The sequence below is a fragment of the Balaenoptera physalus genome, assembly GCF_965194825.1.
Source record: "Balaenoptera physalus genome assembly, chromosome: X".
In the NCBI taxonomy this organism is placed as follows: Eukaryota; Metazoa; Chordata; class Mammalia; order Artiodactyla; family Balaenopteridae; genus Balaenoptera; species Balaenoptera physalus.
Genome location: NC_138903.1, coordinates 62,041,903 through 62,062,682, shown reverse-complemented (window position 1 = coordinate 62,062,682; position 20,780 = coordinate 62,041,903). Strand labels below are relative to the sequence as shown.

Genomic DNA, 20,780 nt, shown 5'->3' with positions numbered 1-20,780 from the left:
TCAGATAGAATGTCCTATAAATACCAATTAAATCAATCTGGTCTACTGTTTCATTTAAAACTTGTGTTTCCTTATTAATTTTGTGTCTGGATGGTCTGCCCATTGGTATAAGCGAGTTGTTAAAGTCCCCCACTATTATTGTGTTACTGTCGATTTCCTCTTTTATAGCTGTTAGCATTTGCCTTATGTATTGAGGTACTCCTATGCGGAGTGCATATATATATATATATATATATATATATATATATATATATATATATTTAACATCTTTATTGGAGTATAATTGCTTTTCAATGGTGTGTTAGATTCTGCTTTATAACAAAGTGAATCAGCTATACATATACATATATCCCCCTATCTCCTGCCTCTTGCGTCTCCCAACCACCCTCCCTATCCCACCCTTCTAGGTGGTCACAAAGCACTAAGCTGATGTCCCTGTGCTATGCGGTGCTTCCCACTAGCTGTCTATTTTCCATTTCGTAGTATATATAAGTCCATGCCACTCCCTCACTTCGTTCCATCTTACCCTTCTCCTTCTCCGTGTCCTCAAGTCCATTCTCTACATCTGCCTCTTTATTCATCTCCTGCCCCTAGGTTCTTCTGAACCTTTTTTTTAGATTCCATATACATGTTTTAGCACACGGTATTTATCTCTTTCTGACAAACTTCACTATGTATGACAGTCTCTAGGTCCATCCACCTCACTATAAACAAGTCAATTTTGTTTCTCTTTTTGGTAATATTCCATTGTATATATGTGCCACATCTTCTTTACCCATTCATCTGATGATGGACACTTAGGTTGCTTCCATGTCCTGGCTATTGTAAATAGAGCTGCAATGAACATTTTGGCAGATGACTCTTTTTGAATTATGGTTTTCTCAGTGTATATGCCTAGTAGTGGGATTGCTGGGTCGTGTGGTAGTTCTATTTTTAGTTGTTTTTTTTTTAACATCTTTATAGGAGTATAATTGCTTTACACTGGTGTGTTAGTTTCAGCTTTATAACAAAGTGAATCAGTTATACGTATACATATGTTCCCATATCTCTTCCCTCTTGCATCTCCCTCCCTCCCACCCTCCCTATCCCCCACCCTAGGTGGTCACAAAGCACAGAGCTGATCTCCCTGTGCTATGCAGTTGCTTCCCGCTGGCTATCTATTTTACGTTTGGCAGTGTATATATGTCCATGCCACTCTCTCACTTTGTCCCAGCTTACCCTTACCCCTACCCGTGTCCTCAAGCCCATTCTCTAGTAGGTCTGTGTCTTTATTCCCGCCTTGCCCCCATGTTCTTCATGACCATTTTTTTGTTTTGTTTTTTTTAGATTCCATATATATGTGTTAGCATACGGTATTCGTTTTTCTCTTTCTGACTTACCTCACTCTCTATGACAGACTCTAGGTCCATCCACCTCACTACAAATAACTCAATTTCGTTTCTTTTTATGGCTGAGTAATATTCCATTGTATATATGTGCCACATCTTCTTTATCCCTTCATCCGACGATGGACACTTCGGTTGCTTCCATGTCCTGGCTATTGTAAATAGAGCTGCAGTGAACATTTTGGTACATGACTCTTTTTGAATTATGGTTTTCTCAGGGTCTATGCCCAGTAGTGGGGTTGCTGGGTCGTATGGTAGTTCTACTTTTAGTTTTCTAAGGAGCCTCCATACTGTTCTCCGTAGTGTCTGTATCAATATACATTCCCACCAACAGTGCAAGAGTGTTCCCTTTTCTCCACACCCTCTCCAGCATTTATTGTTTCTAGATTTTTTGATGATGGCCATTCTGACCGGTGTGAGATGATATCTCATTGTAGCTTTGATTTGCATTTCTCTAAAGATTAATGATGTTGAGCATTCTTTCATGTGTTTGTTGGCAATCTGTATATGTTCTTTGGAGAAATGTCTATTTAGGTCTTCTGCCCAGTTTTGGATTGGGTTGTTTGTTTTATTGTTATTGATCTGCATGAGCTGCTTCTACATTTTGGCGATTAATCCTTTGTCAGTTGCTTCACTTGCAAATATTTTCTCCCATTCTGAGGGTTGTCTTTTTGTCTTGTTTATTGTTTCCTTTGCTGTGTAAAAGCTTTTAAGTATCATTAGGTCCCATTTGTATATTTTTGTTTTTATTTCCATTTCTCTAGGAGCTGGGTCAAAAAAGGATCTTGCTGTGATTTATGTCATAGAGTTTTCTGCCTATGTTTTCCTCTAAGAGTTTGATAGTGTCTGGCCTTACATTTAGGTCTTTAATCCATTTTGAGTTTATTTTTGTGTATGGTGTTAGGAAGTGTTGTAATTTCATACTTTTACATGTACCTATCCAGTTTTCCCAGCACCACTTATTGAAGAGGCTGTCTTTTCTCCACTGTGTATACTTGCGTCCTTTATCAAAGATAAGGTGACCATATGTGCGTGGGTTTATCTCTGGGCTTTCTATCCTGTTCCATTGATCTATGTTTCTGTTTTTGTGCCAGTACCGTACTGTCTTGATTACTGTAGCTTTGTAGTATAGTGTGAAGTCAGGGAGCCTGATTGCTCCAGCTCCATTTTTCGTTCTCAAGATTGCTTTGGCTATTCTGGGTCTTTTGTGTTTCCATACAAATTGTGAAATTTTGTGTTCTAGTTCTGTGAAAAATGCCAGTGGTAGTTTGATAGGGATTGCATTGAATCTGTAGATTGCTTTGGTTAGTAGAGTCATTTTCACAATGTTGATTCTTCCAATCCAAGAACATGGTATATCTCTCAATTTATTTGTATCATCTTTAATTTCTTTCATCAGTGTCTTATAATTTTCAGCATACAGGTCTTTTGTCTCCTTAGGTAGGTTTATTCCTAGATATTTTATTCTTTTTGTTGCAGTGGTAAATGGGAGTGTTTTCTTAATTTCACTTTCAGATTTTTCATCATTAGTGTATAGGAATGCAAGAGATTTCTGTGCATTAATTTTGTATCCTGCTACTTTACCAAATTCATTGATTAGCTCTAGTAGTTTTCTGGTAGCATCTTTAGGATTCTCTATGTATAGTGTCATGTCATCTGCAAACAGTGACAGCTTTACTTCTTCTTTTCCGATTTGGATTCCTTTTGTTTCTTTCTCTTCTCTGATTGCTGTGGCTAAAACTTCCAAAACTATGTTGAATAATAGTGGTGAGAGTGGGCAACCTTGTCTTGTTCCTGATCTTAGTGGAAATGGTTTCAGTTTTTCACCATTGAGGACAAGGTTGGCTGTGGGTTTGTCATATACGGCCTTTATTATGTTCAGAAAAGTTCCCTCTTTGCCTACTTTCTGCAGGGCTTTTATCATAAACGGGTGTTGAATTATGTCAAAAGCTTTCTCTGCATCTATTGAGATGATCATATGGTTTTTCTCCGTCAATTTGTTAATATGGTGTATCACGTTGATTGATTTGCGTATATTGAAGAATCCCTGCATTCCTGGAATAAACCCCACTTGCTCATGGTGTATGAACCTTTTAATGTGCTGTTGGATTCTGTTTGCTAGTATTTTGTTGAGGATTTTTGCATGTATGTTCATCAGTGATGTTGGCCTGTAGTTTTCTTTCTTTGTGACATCTTTGTCTGCTTTTGGTATCAGGATGATGCTGGCATCGTAGAAGAGTTTGGGAGTGTTCCTCCCTCTGCAATATTTTGGAAGAGTTTGAGAAGGACAGGTGTTAGCTCTTCTCTAAAAGTTTGATAGAATTCGCTTGTGAAGCCCTCTGGTCCTGGCCTTTTGTTTGTTGGAAGATTTTTAATCACAGTTTCAATTTCAGTGCTTGTGACTGGTCTGTTCATATTTTCTATTCCTTCCTGGTTCAGTCTCAGCAGGTTGTGCATTTCTAAGAATTTGTCCATTTCTTCCAGGTTGTCCATTTTATTGGCATAGACTTTCTTGTAGTAATCTCTCATGATCGTTTGTATTTCTGCAGTGTCAGTGGTTACTTCTCCTTTTTCATTTCTAATTCTATTGATTTGGGTCTTCTCCCTTTTTTTCTTGATGTGTCTGGCTAATGGTTTATCAATTTTGTTTATCTTCTCAAAGAACCAGCTTTTAGTTTTATTGATCTTTGCTCTCGTTTCCCTTATTTCTTTTTCATTTATTTCTGATCTGATCTTTATGATTTCTTTCCGTCTGCTAACTTTGGGGTTTTTTGTTCTTCTTTCTCTAATTGCTTTAGGTGAAAGGTTAGGTTGTTTATTTGAGATGTTTCCTGTTTCTTGATGTAGGCTTCCCTCTTTCTATCAGCTTGCTAAGTTCTTGCTATAAACTTCCCTCTTAGAACTGCTTTTGCTGCATCCCATAGGTTTTGGGTCATCGTGTCTCCATGGTCTTTTATTTCTAGGTATTTTTTGATTTTCCCTTTTGTTTCTTCAGTGATCACTTGGTTATTAAGTAGTGTATTGTTTAGACTCCATGTGTTTGTACTTTTTACAGATCTTATCCTATAATTGATATCTGGTCTCATAGTGTTGTGGTCAGAAAAGATACTTGATACGATTTCAATTTTCTTAAATTTACCAAGGCTTGATTTGTGACCCAATATATGATCTATCCTGGAGAATATTCCGTGAGCACTTGAGAAAAATATGTATTCTGTTGTTTTGGGGTGGAATGTCCTATAAATATCAATTAAATCCATCTTGTTTAATGTATCATTTAAAGCTTTTTTCTTATTTATTTTCATTTTGGATGATCTGTCCATTGGTGAAAGTGGGGTGCTAAAGTCCCCTTCTATGATTGTGTTACTGTCGATTTCCCCTTTTATGGCTGTTAGCATTTGCCTTATGTATTGATGTGCTCCTATGTTGGGTGCATAAATATTTACAATTGTGATATCTTCTTTTTGGATTGATCCCTTGAACATTATGTAATGTCCTTCTTTGTCTCTTGTAATAGATTTTATTTTAATGTTTATTTTGTCTGATATGAGAATTGCTACTCCAGCTTTCTTTTGATTACCATTTGCATGGAATACCTTTTTCTGTCCCCTCACTTTCAGTCTGTATGTGTTCCTAGGTCTGAAGTGGTCTCTGGTAGACAGCATATATATGGGTCGTGTTTTTGTATCCATTCAGCCAGTCTGTGTCTTTTGGTGGGAGCATTTAATCCATTTACATTTAAGGTAATTATCGATGTGTGTGTTCCTATTACTATTTTCTTAATTGTTTTGGGTTTGTTATTGTATGTCTTTTCCTTCTGTTTTGTTTCCTGCCTAGAGAAGCTCCTTTAGCATTTCTTGTCAAGCTGGTTTGGTGGTGCTGAACTCTCTTAGTTTTGCTTGTCTGTAAAGCTTTTAATTTCTCCATCAAATCTGAATGAGTTCCTTGCTGTGTAGAATATTCTTGGTTGTAGGTTTTTCTCCTTCATCACTTTAAATATGTCCTGCCACTCCCTTCTGGCCTGCAGAGTTTCTGCTGAAAGATCAGCTGTTAACCTTATGGGGATTCGCTTGTATGTTATTTGTTGTTTTTCCCTTGCTGCTTTTAATATTTTGTCTTTCTTTTCAATTTTTGATAGTTTGATTAATATGTGTCTTGGTGTGTTTCTCCTTCGATTTATCCTATATGGGACTCTCTGCGCTTCCTGGACTTGATTGACTATTTCCTTTTCCATATTAGGGAAATTTTCAACTATAATCTCTTCAAATATTATCTCAGTCCCTTTCTTTTTCTCTTCTTCTTCTGGGACCCCTGTAATTCGAATGTTGATGCGTTTAATGTTGTCCCAGAGGTCTCTAGGACTGTCCTCAGTTCTTTTCATTCTTTTTTCTTTATTGTGCTCTGCTGTTGCTATTTCCACTATTTTATCTTCCAGATCACTTATCTGTTCCTCTGCCTCAGTTATTGTGCTATTAATTACTTCTAGAGAATTTTAAATTTCATTTATTTTGTTGTTCATCCTTTGTTTGTTCTTTAGTTCTTCTAGGTCCGTGTTAAATATTTCTGCGTTTTCTCCATCCTATTTCCAAGATTTATGATCATCTTTACTATCATTACTCTGAATTCTTTTTCAGGTACACTGCCTATTTACTTTTCATTTGTTTGGTCTGTTGTGTTTTTCCTTTCACCTTCATCTGTTGTCTGTTTCTCTGTCTTCTCATTTTGCTTATCTTACTGTGTTTGGGGTCTCCTTTTCGCCGGCTGCAGATTTGTAGTTCCTTTTGTTTTTGGTGTCTGCCCCCAGTGGCTAAGTTTGGTTCTAGTGTCTGTGTTCTGGTGAATGAGACTGGATCTTGTCTTTCTTGTGGGCTGGACCGCGTCCAGTGGTATGTTTTGAGGGTGTCTGTGACCTTGTTATGATTTTAGGTAGCTGCTCTGCTAATGGGTGGGGTTGTGTTCCTGTCTTACTAGTTGTTTGGCATAGGGTGTCCAGCACTGTACCTTGCTCGTTGTTGAGTGGAGCTGGGTCTTAGCATTGTGATGGAGATTTCTGGGAGAGGGTCCCCATTTGATATTACGTGGAGCTGGAAAGTCTCTGGGGGACCAATATCCTGAACTCGGCTCTCCCACCTCAGAGGCACAGGCCCGATACCCGGCCGGAGCACCAAGACCCTGTCAGCCACACGGTAATTACTCTTTCCTGTGGTGGGCCAACAGTGGGGCAGGGAGAGTGGTTTGTCCATGCTAAAATCCAGCTGGAGGAGGTCATGGAGAAGACATAACAGCTGCTTAAACAGAGAGGTGGACTGAGGCAATTCCATGACTCGACTATCAGGTTAGCATATGCGCCTTCCCCATATTTATAATTTCTATATCTTCTTCTTGGATTGATCCCTTGATCATTATGTAGTGCCCTTCCTTGTCTCTTTTAAAATTCTTTATTTTAAAGTCTGTTTTACCTGATATGAGTATTGCTACTCCAGTTTTCTTTTGATTTTCATTTGCATGGAATCTCTTTTCCATCCCCTCACTTTCAGTTTGTATGTGTCCCTGTGTCTGAAGTGGGTCTCTTGTAGACATCATATAGATGGGTCTTGTTTTTCTATCCATTCAGCAAGCCAGTGTCTTTTGTTGGCAGCATTTAATCCATTCACATTTAAGGTAATTATCAATATGTATGTTCCCATTTCCATTTTCTTAATTGTTCTGGGTTTCTTTTTGTGTGTCCTTTTTTTTCTTGTGTTTCCCACTTAGAGAATTTCCTTTAGCATTTGTTGTAGAACTAGTTTGATGGTGCTGAATTCTCTTAGCTTTTGCTTGTTTGTAAAGCTTTATTTCTCCATCAAATCTGAATGAGATCCTTGCTGGGTAGAGTATTCTTTGTTGTAGACTCTTCCTTTTCATCACTTTAAATATATCATACCATTCTCTTCTGGCTTGCAGATTTTCTGCTGAGAAATCAGCTGTAAACCTTATGGGAGTTCCCTTGTATGTTATTTGTCGTTTTTCCCTTGCTGCTTTTAATAATTTTTCTTTCTCTTTAATTTTTGTCAATTTGATTACTATGTGTCTCGGCATGTTTCTCCTTGGGTTTATCCTGCCTGGGACACTGTGTGCTTCCTGGACTTGGGTGGCTATTTCCTTTCCCATGTTAGGGAAGTTTTCAACTATAATCTCTTCAAATATTCTCTTGGGTCCTTTCTCTCTTTTCCTTCTGGGACCCTTATAATGCGAATGTTTGTGCGTTTAATATTGTTCCCGAGGTCTCTTAAGCTGTCTTCATTTCTTTTCATTCTTTTTTCTTTATTCTGTTCCATGGCAGTGATTTCCACTATTCTGTCTTCCTGGTCATGTACTTGTTCTTCTGCCTCAGTTATTCTGCTATTGATTCCTTCTTGTGTAGTTTTCATTCCACTTATTGTATTGTTCATCTCTGTTTATTTCTTCTTTAATTCTTGTAGGTCTTTGTTAAACATTTCTTGTATTTTCTCGATCCTTAACTCCATTCTTTTTCCGAGGTCCTGGAGCATCTTCACTCTCATTTTTCTGAATTCTTTTTCTGAAAGTTACCTATCTCCACTTCATTTTGTTGTTTTTCTGGGGTTTTCTTTTGTTCCTTCATCTGGGACATAGTCCTCTGCCTTTTCATTTTGTCTGTCTTTCTGTGATTGTGGTTTTTGTTCCATGATCTGCAGGATTGTAGTTCTTTTCGCTTCTGCTGTCTGCCCCCTGGTGGATGAGGCTATCTAAGAGGCTTGTGCAAGCTTCCTGATGGGACAGAGTGGTGGTGGGTAGAGCTGCATGTTTCTCTGGTGGGCAGAGCTCAGTAAAACTTTAATCCAGTTGTCTGCTGATGGGTGGTGCTGTGTTCCCTCCTTGTTGGTTGTTTGGCCTGAGGCGACCCAGCTCTGAAGCCTACAGGCTCTTTGGTGGGGCTAATGGTGGACTCTGGGAGGGCTTATGCCAATGAGTACTTCCCAGAACTTCTGCTGCTAGTGTCCTTATCCCTGCGGTGAGCCACAGCCACCCCCAGCTCTGCAGGAGACCCTCGGACTCTAGCAGGTAGGACAGGTTCAGTCTCCTGTGGGGTCACTGCTCCTTCCCCCTGGGTCCTGATGCACACACTACTTTGGGTGTCCCCTCCAAGCATGGAGTCTCTGTTTCCCCCAGTCCTGTTGAAGTCCTGCAATCAATTCCTGCTGGGCTTCAAGGTTCGGTTCTCTGGGGATTCCTCCTCCCTTTGCTGGACCCCCAGGTTGGGAAGCCTGATGTGGGGCTCAGAACCTTCACTACAGTGGGCAGACTTCTTTTTAAAAAAAAAATTTTATTTATTTATTTATTTTTGTCTGTGTTGGGTCTTTGTTGCTGCGCGTGGGCTTTCTCTAGTGGCGGTGAGCAGGGGCTACTCTTCGTTGCGGTGCGTGGGTTTCTCACTGTGGTAGTTTCTCTTGTTGCAGAGCACGGGCTCTAGGTGCACGGGCTTCAGTAGTTGTGGCTTGCAGGCCCTAGAGTGCAGGCTCAGTAGTTGTGGCACACAGGCTCAGCTGCTCTACAGCATGTGGGATCTTCCCGGACCAGGGCTCGCACCCGTGTCCCCTGCATTGGCAGGCAGATTCTTAACCACTGCGCCACCAGGGAAGCCCTGCAGTGGCAAGACTTCTGTGGTATAATTGTTCTCCAGTTTGTGAGTCACCCACCCAGCAGTTATGTGATTTGATTTTATCGTGATTGCGCCCCTCCTACTGTCTCATTTTGGCTCCTCCTTTGTCTTTGGATGTGGGATATTTTTCGGTGAGTTCCAGTGTCTTTTTGTCGATGATTGTTCAGCAGTTAGTTGTGATTCCGGTGTTCTCACAGGAGGGAGGAGCGCACGTCCTTCTACTCCAATTTGGTCTTGAACCAATTTCCTCCACTGACATTTAAAGTGGTTTTTTTGTAGGTATGTACTTATTGCTATTTTCTTATTTGTTTTCTGGTTGTTTTTGTAGTTCTTCTCCATTACTTTCTTCTTTTAGTGTCTCTCTTGTGGTTTGATGATTTTCTTCAGTGTTATGTTTGTGTTCCTTTCTCTCTATTTTTGGTATATCTATAGTAGGTCTTTGATTTGTGGTTACCATGGAGTTCATTTATGTTGACCTATAGCTACTTGATTTACAGCGATAGTCACTTAAGTTCAAACACATTCTGAAAGCTCTACATATTTTACTCACCTCCCAACATTTTGTGTTTTTGATGTCATATTTCACATCTTCATGTCTATCATTTAACTGTTTATTGTAGTTAGAGTTGATTTTACAATTTTTGTCTTTTAACCTTTGTACTAGCTTATTTAACTGGTAAATACCCAGCCTTTATAATTGCTTCACAAGTATATTTTCCCCATCCTTTAATGTCTTATGTCCTGTTCTAGCCATTGTGGGTTTTTTTTTTTTTACTTCAAGAGGACCTTTTAACACTTCTTGTAAAGTTGGTTTAGTATTGATGAACTCTTTTAATTTTTGTTTGTCTGAGAAGCCTTTATCTCTCCTTCAATTCTGAATGATAACCTTGCTGGGTAAAGTATCCTAGGTTGTAGGGTTTTCCCTCTCAGCACTTTAAACCTTATCATGCCACTCCCTTCTGACCTGCAAAGTTTATGCAGAAAAATTAGCTGATAGGCTTATGGGAGTTTCCTTGTATGTGACTCTTGTTTTTCTCTTGCTACCTTTAGAATTCTCTCTTTAACTTTTGCCCTTTTAATTATACATCTTGATGTGGCTGTGTATGGGTTCACTTTGTTTGGGACTCTCCGTGCTTCCTCTGTGTTTCTTTCTTCAGATTAGGGAAGTTTCAGCCATAATTTCATCAAATACATTTTCAACCCCTTTCTCTCTCTCTTCTCCTCTGGGACCCCTATAATGCAAATGTGAGTATGCTTGATGTCTTCCCACAGGTCCCTTAAACTATTCTCTTTTATAAAAATTTTTTTTTGCTCTTATCATTGAGTGATTTCCATTATTCTACTTTCCAGATTGCTTATGTGTCCTTCTCTGTCACCTAATCTGCTGTTAATTCCCTCTAGTGTATTTGTAATTTCAATTATTATATTCGGCTCTGACTGGTCCTTTTTATATTTTCTAGTTCTTTGTTAAAAATTCTCACTGTGTTCATCTATTCTTTTCCCCAGTTCAGTTAGCATTCATTTAACTACTGCTTTGACGTCTTAATCAGTTAAATTATTTATCAGTTTCCTTAGGGTTTTTTTCAGCATTTTTTCTTCTCTTTAATTTGAAATATGTTCCCCTGTCTACTCATTTCTTAAAAACTTTCTCTGTCTCTATGAAATTAGGTGAGACAGTTATCTATCCCAGTCTTGAGGGTGTGTTCTTGTGTGGAACCATCCATGTTCAGTCTGCATGTACCCAGTGGCTCTGCAGGGAGGGCTAGATATGAAGTGAGCATGGGCTGCATCTTCCCCTAGGGTGTGGTGGCAGTCACTGCCCGGGTGGGAAACAGGTCTGGAGTTGAAGGGGCTAGAGCCAGAACAATGTGTGAGCTTGGCCTTTTTCCAGGCTCAATGGCCATCACTGCCCGGTTGGGAAACAGGTCTGGAGTTGAAGGGGCTAGAGCCAGAACAATGTGTGAGCTTGGCCTTCTTCCATGCTCAATGGCCATCACTGCCCTTTCAGGTGTGGGGTTGGGTCCTGAGGGGCTACAGTAAGAACCCTGAGAAAGTTGGGCTTCTCCCGGGTGTGATGGCAGTCTCCACATTGGTCTGGGATATAGCCGGGTCCTGAGGGCTTGGGGCAGTATTTCTGTGCTGGTTTCACTTTTTCCCCAGTGTTCACACTGTGGTTAGAGGCTGGAGGGAATGGGCTCTGAGCCAGAAGGGATCAGGCCGGAGGGGTTGGTGCCACACCACTGAGCTGGTCCCACAACCTCCATACTGTGCACTGAGAAGCGAATTCCTGTGATGGCGGTCTCCAGCCTGTAGTTAGCTTCACTCTCTCCAGAGTGTCTGCAGGGACACATGACCTGGAATGACTGTCTCTACTGGGCAGAGGCAGGTCCAAGGTCTGAGCTAGCTCTGTTTCCTCGAAGTGCACACACACTCATTGGTAATGGCCTCAGCTCAGTGTGGAGCAGTGCCGGAGCACGAGGGGCTAGAACATAAGCCTGGTACAGGCTGCGGGGGGCACTGGGTACATCCCAGGAATCCAGCCAGAGGCCTGGGCAGCAATCAAGCACCCCTTCTCCAGGGAGGGGTTTGAGTGGAAGGATTCAGTCCCACGAACATTCTTTTCTGACACTGAGGTCTGTGACTGTCCCATCCCACATGTGGTCTGTCCCCCTGAGCTCATGCCATGAACTCTGGAAGCGAGTCAGGGTGAGAATATGGGGGAAGGGTGGACCCAAGTGCTCCCCATTGTCCAGGTACAGTCACTCCTTACTTCCCATCCTCACTGCGCCCATCCCGCCCCTGTCCCGGGTAGCTCATGTTGGGTGGTCTCATATATGGGTCCCCTGATTCTAAGATGAGCTACTCTGAGGAGCCACCCTTCCCAATCTCATTCCATCCACACCCACAGTAGTCGTCAGACATCACAGGATCACAGAGTAGGATCGAGAGCCTCCTCCAGCGAATCCAACATTTTGAGCATCCCAACACCCTGTCGTGGGGTTTGGTGACTTCTGCATCATCCCCCTCCTATGTTTTGGGAATGTAATGACAACCCTTGAACAAAACAGATCCGACCCTTGATTTTGCTCATTCAATGCCTCACAGAACCTGGACCAGCCTCTACTCCCTTTACTCCCTGAATCACATCTTTCTCCCTCAAGGGAGATGATCCCTGATTACTTTTATTCACACACAGGGACACACAGTCACCAACCTGGAATGTCCTATCTACCATCATACACCCTTTTGTGTAGTAAAACACCGGTCTTTCGGGAAGGCGGTCAGGCAGAGCCACCCTCGCCTCACTCAAACACAAATCTGGCCCTCTGAGTCTCAGGCTGGTACAGCCCTGGGTCCTGGCTGAGGGAAGGAAGTGCTTCCCAACCTCCAGTGAGGGAGAAATCGAACGTGGAGTTCAGATTCAACCTCATGTGTCCTAAAGAGGCAGTCTGGGAGATTGAGCTGGGACACGGAAATATCATTTCCAGGAAAATCTGTGTCATGGGGCTGGTGGAAGAGTATTTGACGGGGACCATGTAAGAACACAGACCTACTAACCACCCTTGCCATAGAACCTGACGGGCCAATTTCCACTCAAGGGTATAGAGACGACCAGGCTGGAGGAGGGTGGTCAGCTGGCTAGGGCAGGGAGGATGTGAAAGCTTCCAGATTGGAGCTCTGGAAGGGGGTCATGAGTTCCTGCTGATGGGGAGGGGGAATGGCAGAGATGAATGGGAACCGCCAGACCCCAAAGGAGGAGGGGGGTTTGGAGAGAACTAGAAGAGGGCCTTCGGGGGAAAGGGAGGACGTGCCAATGTGGCCAGGCAGAGCCCACGCAGGACCCAGACCTGGGGCACTCCGCTGGCTTGACTGCAGGGATGGTAGCAGAGGCTGGCCCAGAGTCCCCACCACAGGATGCCAGAGATACTGTTCTGGAAAAGGCTCTGACGTGGAGCAGCGCCCGGCCCCGGCCCCCTCCCCCTCCCCCTCCCCCTCCCCCTCCAAAGAGAAGGCAGAACACAGAATATGAGAGGCACTTTAATTGGAAAATGCTGTGAAACTGGGGTGGGGCGGGGGCAAAACAAGGGGGAGAGGAAGCCCCGGCTGAGGCAGAACAGGAGGGAACGAGCTTGGCCACAGCTCCCGGGCCCCAAAGGTACCAGCTGCTCCTCTTGCAGGAAGACACTGGGCTCAACCTGTGAAACAGCAGAGTCACGGAAGAGCCTCAAGCCAGGGCCAGCCCCCAGCCCTGCTCAACAGCCAGGACTGTGGGAAGGGGTACGGTGTGCGTAACACTCACTTCAAAGGGTCTGGAACTTGTCAGCCAGGTACTGCATGGCGGCTGCAACAGGGACAGGCATTAGCAGGCACTCCAGACAGAGGGATATAGAAGCCCGGCCCCCTATCCCCGTGAGGAACTGCCTAGCCCTGCAACCTGAAACCCCCTCCAGACCCGATGCAAAGAGCTCTGGGCCTGACCACTCCCCACCACCCGAATTGAATGTGGAACTGGTTCCTAAAGGGAAACAAAATGTGCCAGCAGCTCTCATGCTGTGGGCCGTGCCACAACCAGTCAGAATTCGTCACACAAACAAACAAACAATCCAACAAGAACCTTAGAAGCCACACCAAGCAGCAGTTCAAGGGAAAAATCAACGAGGCATCTCTAGAAGTCCTATCAGAAGGAGGATCCCTAGCATTGGTCTGATTGGCAAAGTGTGCATGCAGTCCAGACAGTACTTTGCTACTTGTACACACGCCCAGCTGGACATGCACAGCCGGCTCCAGGGCCAGGCCTGCTAGGTTCTCCTCCCCACAGGGATGTTGGTCCCTGCGAGGCCGAATGCACCTGCAGCCCACCCCCACCCCAGGTGCCCACCCGGGTTCTGCACTAAGACACCGCTCTCCGTCCCTGGTTCCTCATACCAAGTTTCTCCTTAAGGTCGTCAATTTCTCTCTGTAGCACGAGACTCTAGGCCAGCAGACACAGGAGGAAGAGAAATGATTAGTATACTCTGGCCTCCTCTCTCCTCCACCTTCTCCTCTCCCCCAGGCCCTCCATCCCAGAGCCGGGTGGCTAGACTGGCAAGGGCTCCTCAGTGGAAAGGAGGTGGGTTCCCTCCGTGGGGTACGTCATGGGGGCAGGGGAGGGGGGGCCCCACACATGTCAGTTGAACTTGGACCCAGATCCCACCCTCGAGTTTGGGCCTGCATTTCCAGGAGGCAGAGGAAGCATTACCAGAGGACAGCCCGGTGTCCCCAGGGTCTGCTGCTGTCTTTCTGGTCTTGGGGGATGGTCAAGCGGCTTCCGGTCACCTGAGAGGAAAAGGACACACAATCCAGCTTCCCAGGCTCCCAGTGAGGTGGAAAGGGCCAAGCGGGGTCTAACGTGAGGTGAGGTAGCACCACCCTCCGCTGGCAACAAGCCGCCCCTGCTCTGCCCAGAAGCCCGAACCTTCTCTCTGGGCCTGCCTCCCCTGTTCCCCAGGGGCAGCCATTTCGCCACTGTGGTCCCCAAAGACTGTGGCTCTGGATTCGACCCTCCCAGAGCTGCAGCCACAGCCAGCAGGTGGGAGAGCAATGTGGGCGAACAGGACTCAACAGAAAAGGCTGTTCCCCTGCAAGTCTACACCCGGAGGAGCTGTTTGGGGCACTGCCACCAATCACCCCGGCCGCACAAACCCCACACAGAGGATGATGTGGCTCAAGGCCAGCCCTGCCAGCACCCCGTCTCCTGTGGGAGAAGCTGCCTGGGAGCAAGGCTGGGCCCCCAGCAGAGACAGAGCCAGAGGTTTCTGTCCTCAACCCCTCTCCCCTCCCCTCATATCAAACCCACGACACTCACCTGAGGGGACAGGCACCCTGGGCATGACGTCTCCCTGGTTCAGGGCCAAGGGCTCTGAGTTTCCTGGATCTTGGGGGCCTCTGGTGTTGAGGTCGACACTGCAGGCTTTTCCACCATGCATGCGTGGAAAAGATGTGCCTGGCCTGTGAGTTGGCAGCTGAAACAAGAATTTCTCACCGATTAGGACTAAGGATGTGTGTGTGTGTGTGTGTGTGTGTGTGTGTGTGTGAGAGAGAGAGAGACAGAGAGAGAGAGAGTTGTGTGATTAGGGGCCGGGGTGAGGCAGGGAATTGGGAAGGGAACTGAAAGGCTGATCTCATTAGCACTTTCTACCTCAGTCAGCCTCAGGCCAGCAGGCAGAGCTGATCTAGGGACAACACTGGGGCACTGAGAAAGCCCAGGCCCCCTGCAAGGAAGGTCTGGGGAACAGCTAGGAAGTAGGATTCAGGAAGCTGGTGAGTCTAAATACTATGGCTTTTTGGGGAAATTTTTAAGGGATCCCCCGACACAATTCAGCTAACAGCCCTCCCTTCCATCCCAGCCCCAGTCTTGCAGAGGAGGCTGGAAACAGGCCAAGGGTGGAGAACCGGGCCCAGCACACCTGAAGTGCTACCTTAATGTTTGTCCCTAGTAAAAGGAGCCCGATCTGGCATCCTAATGACCCAGTGACCGAGGGGCACCGAATGACGACCCCTGAGGGATGGACAGAGGCAGCATGGGTGAAGACGTGTGTCCTGGGGGCGGTTGGAGCGGGGGGTGGGGGGGAGAGTGGGGAGAGAGGAGGAGCATGGCCTACTCACTTGGCCCTTTGCGGCTGGATCTCTATTTGGGTCCTTATCTTCTCCCGCCACCGCCTCAGACTCCCTTGCCCGCCTGGCCACGGATTTCTTCCCAGCGCCGGTGTGCTTGGACTCTTCGGTTCCCGAAGGGACCAAGCCATACCTCTTGGATCTCCCAAGCAGCGGGATACCAGAGATTGGGGGCAAGGTGGCCGGTTCCAGGGGAGTTGCCGAGATTCGCTCTCCCCCGGAAGGGAAGGTTCTCCCCAGGGTAAGTTTGGAGGCTCCCCCGAGCGATTTCTTCTCCTGGGCCCCCTTCTTCCTAGGAGTGACCCGCGGCAGGCCACCTGCAGCAGCAGCAGCAGCAGCAGCTCCCGGGTAGCTGGGCCTGCTGCCCCCCTTCTCCCAGAGCACGCTCTGCATTTTTTTAGGGGAAGAGATGCCCTGCTCTCCCACGCCCTGCGTTTCCACAAGCGAAGTTAACCCTCGCGGAGCCAAGGACAGGGAAGAGCCTGGCACGTGAAGGAAATTCTCCCTGTCTTGGAAAATCGAGTGTCTGGGAGTGTCCCCGGGATCCTTGGGTCTGCTGGGCTCGGCCTGGCCTCCTCCTCTGGGGTAATTGCTCAACGTCATCAGCTGTGTCTCACTGAACTCATCTGAGGACTCGGGGTCAGACAGCAGCCAGGCCAGGCCTTTCTCGGGGAGCCGCTGGCGATCCGCAGCCACCTTCAACCTACGCTTAGGGCCTCTCTTAGGGTTCCCCCAGGCCCGGCCCGCTTCGGGCCCACCGAGGTGGAGAGGGCCGGCCGGAGCCGGCGGCGCTTCCCCACAGCTCTGGGCGGGCGCTCGTCGACCGCCGGGACCCGCCTCGAGGCCGGCCCACACGGCGGACACTTCGAAGGCGGCGCAGCTCTCCGGGGACGTGTGTCTGCGGACGCCCAGCACGTCCCAGTCGGCCAGCTGCCGCAGGATGCCCGCCGCACACTCCGCGGCCAGGTCCAGGAGGTTCCTCGTGTCGTCAGCCGGGGAGCCAGGTCGGCCTTCGCGGCCCCACAGCACCGGCCCTCCCGCTTCCAGCATCTCCCGCTCCGACTGGAAGCCCTCGGGGTCCGGGAAGCCGCCCCCGCCCTCTCCGCTCCGCGGCTCCCCGGGCTCGGGGCCTGGGTCGGGACCCCGCGGGACTGCGGGGCCGGTCGGGCTGACGCTGGCCCGCTCCCCGCCCTCTGGGCCGAAAACCGTTACCCACACAGAAACCTCTTCGGGAGAACTCATGTCGCTACCCTGGCGGCGCCGGAACCGGGGCGACGGTCGATGGCCCTAGTCGCGGTCGCGGTCACGGCGGGCGAGGCGGGCGGCGCTCAGAGGGCAGCGGCAGCCACCTCAGGCGTCGCACGAGCTCGCCTCAAACGAAACGACGCGCGGTTTTCAGCGCACCTCCCACGCCCGCGCCGCGGCCTCCTCATTGGTCCGGGCCCGGCCAACCAGCGGGCGCCTTGTTCGCCTGCCGGCTCGAGGCCTAACCAATGGGGTCGAGGGCCTCTGATTTGCCCCCAAGCCCGTGGGCGGTCCGGGCAGTGGGCTGGCGAAGGGGATGGTGGGAGTGCCTCCCTCTGTCAAGCCTCTCGGCCCGCCTCCTCCTGTCCCGCCTCCCCTTTCCGGTTAGAGTCACAGCTCTGAGGCTCCGTTTCCCATCTACACAGGGGGTCTGGGAGTGAGGGCGCCGGGCTCCAGGGGTGGTGAGGATGAAACGTCAAGATGGAGGCGCTGGACGCCTAGCACACGCCAAAAGCATTTGCGAGCCTCCCTTCCACCGCAAGCCTTAAGACCCAACAGGAGAATGGGCACAGGAGTCCCGCAGTCAGTGATCAGGGGTCAGCCAGAGAGCAAAGGGATCGTATTTTCCTTCTGTAAGGTCTCTGTCTCAACTGCTCCATCAAATGTGGCTCAGCAAACGTTATGGGCAGGTGGGTTTGGCGGACAGACTGGGGTTGGCGGACAGACTGGGGTTGGCCTCGCTCCATCAGCCCTTCGCCCGATCTGAGGCAAATTCAAAGAAGAGGAAATCGCAGTGGCCAGTTACACCCCAAAAGATGCTCCCCACCGCTGATCCTGGAGATGTGAACTAAAACCACGAATCGGGTTTCACACACTAGGTTGACAACCTTCAAAGAACTTAACCATTCCGAGGGTGGGAGAGTTTAGGAGCAAAGCCCTGTGGTGGTGGTGCAAGAGATCCATTTGGGAGGTAATCTGGCAGAATCCATTGAAAGCAACTTAGTGCCGGCATGGACTCTGTGCCTGGCACTCATCTAAGCGCTGGGCATAAATAGTAATGCATCCGCTTGACAAACCTATAACTATAGTACCAACTATTACTGGCCTCTTACCGGTGAGGAAACAGGCACTGAGAGGTTCAGCCACTGGCCCAAGGTCATTCGGCTCGTGGGGATCAGCGGCAGCATTGAAACCAATCAATCTGCCTCCAGAGTCCTTGCTTTGAGCCCAAGATCTTAAAACTGGAAGGAAAAATAAAAGCTATTTCCTCTATGTTCCAGCAAGTCCGCTGCCTGGTACCTCTTCCGGAGACACGCTAGTACGTGTGGTGTACAAGAACACATGCACAAGGGTGTTGGTGATGGGAAAAACTGGGGACACTCCAAATTCCCGTCAGTAAGGAAATGGATGAATGCAACGTGGCTTAGCATCCAGTAACATAAAGCGTGGCAGTCCAAAGGAATGCATCAGGCCATTCTCACAGCTTTCGAAAGCATCCTCCTGACTTCAAACTGCAAGTTGCAGAATGATGGCATCAGATCCACATTAGTCAATGTTTTTAAATCCCAAATGAATCCTATGTAATGTTTGATAACCTTTGGGTGTATGTTTCAAGTTCTGAAAGACGGTTTTCACTGGATGTTAAAATGGTGGAATAGCTCCTAACAGGACCCCATAGGTTTATGGAACAAATTTGTGGCCTTGGACCTCCCCAGATTGGTTAGGGAGGTGTACAGTTGGTTTCCTTTAGACTCAATGTCACCTACAGGTAGCCTTGAAAACATCTGCTTTCAATTTGGGCATGTTGGGTTCAATCAGTTTTCCAATGGTATGATTATTTGGCTGCAATATTTATTCCTTCACTTGGAATAGAAGATATCATTACTCATATAGAGGCTTTAACAAAATTCACCCAGCAAGCCTTAAATGATAGTAACCAAGCCATTTGTTTGCTCAGTTCAGAAATTTCCATGATGAGAAAAGCAGTCCTACAGAATTGCATAGCCCTCAATATTCTAAAAGCTTCCCAAGGGGGAGCTTATGCTATAATACATAGTGAATGTTGTGTTTTTATACCTGATGAGTCTTCTAATGCAACCCCCCCCCTTATGGTGCATCTGAAAAATCAGATTTCCACTCTGAATGATCCTCTTCCCAGTTTAAGGGAAATGCTAGGAAAATGGTTTGGTTCAAGAGGATATTGGCTTAAATCTTTACTAATGATATTGTTCCTCCTATTGCCAACTTTGATTACAGTTTGTGTAACTTATAAAGTTTTAGTTTCTTGTTTTTTGCACTGTGTATCACCTGCTCCTACTAAGGTAATGATATCTAAACAACTGGAAACTACTGATCACATCTATAGTTCTCTATAAAATAATGGACATGCACAATGCACATGCAAGGTAAAATTGGTGCAAGTCCTATTGGACAACTTGGAATTGACCGTTATTCCTTGCCAGACATCTTACTAGTACCACCCCCTAAAAGGAAAGAAAGAACCGGGCTATTAGGACCCAGCATCAAGGAACATGATGGACCCAAGGCAGGTAAAGAACCACCCTAGCATTTAGGTACCAAATACTTGATCACCTAATGCTTTCTATTGAAAGATTAATGATCAAAAGTGGAATTAATGAAATAAAATTATTTTCAGGCAGGGCAAGAAAAATTGTAAACATAAAATTCTCTCTCTGCCCATTTGAGCCACTAGCCCCTCCCCTTTAGTGTGATTTGTGTATCACATTATACATTAACTAGATCCCCTTAAAGGATACAGGAATGCCCACATGCCAAGAAAAAAAAAAAAGAAAGAAAGAAGGAAAGAAAAGAAATTTCCTTCTGGAACCAGCAAGGTAATTCCTTAAGAGATAACTTTCCTTTCTCAATCCTGTAATGGGTCATTAATACCCACTACTCGCCTTGTTGGACTATGTAAACTATTAATATGCTACTTTGTCTCAAAAACTTATATAACGGTTTTATCTCCAATGGGTGGAACAGTCCTCAGAGTTTTCTGAAGATTGTCTCCCATGTTATAGTCCTCAGGTTGGCTCAAATAAAAATTTCCATTTTTCTTAGATTGACTAATGATTAATCTTTTTGGACAACACAATGAAACCAAAAGATGGTTTTTTTAAAAAGATAACAAATCACAAACCTTAGGCAGACTGACCAAGAAAGAAAAAAAGAGATTCCTAAGGAATCACTAAAATCAAGACTGAAAAGGGAGACATCACCATTGAGCCTATTGAATTTTAAAAATTATAAGAAAATAGTATGAAAAAATTTATACCAACAAATTAGACACATATATGCAATGAAAAAATTTGTAGAGAGACACAAACTTCAAAACAGACTCAATAATAGACAGTCAATTAAATTAATAATTAAAAATCTTCCCACAGTGATGCTCCTGTCCAGATGGCATCACTGCTGAACGCTATCAAACATTTCAGATGGAAATAATAGCAACACTCCAGAAATTCTTCCAGAAAAAAGAAGAGGAATGAACACTTTCAAATTAGCTCTAGCAGGCCAATATTACTGTAGTGTGAGCCTCTGACAGTTTTTTTTTAATTGTAATGCAAGTGCCTGACATTAAGCTTCTGATTGCTGAGGCACCACTTCAAAGACAGCTATATCAAAAAGAACAAATTGCCAGCTACACGACTAGGTAAAGAGCCAGGCCACCACACCCCTGAAGTTTCCTTTGTTTTGGAGATCTCTGATTGACTTAGATAACTGACCCTTTGGCTGCTTGTTTTTCCCTTCTTGTGCTTTAATTCCCATTCTGTTTTAAATTCATCAATAAAGAGTGAATCTGAGAAACCCTA

At 46.0% G+C, this 20,780-nt stretch overlaps 1 pseudogene across 1 annotated transcript; it reads right to left on the bottom strand.

The window, feature by feature from the left end:
* Positions 1-13,070: 13,070 nt before the first annotated feature.
* Positions 13,071-16,941, bottom strand: LOC309652319 (uncharacterized protein CXorf49 homolog pseudogene; annotated as a pseudogene). Its single transcript has 5 exons — positions 14,891-16,941; positions 14,285-14,361; positions 13,972-14,017; positions 13,346-13,387; positions 13,071-13,241 (listed from the first exon to the last, which is right to left on the bottom strand). The product of its transcript is annotated as an uncharacterized protein CXorf49 homolog pseudogene (transcript).
* Between the last annotated feature and the right edge of the window lie 3,839 nt (positions 16,942-20,780).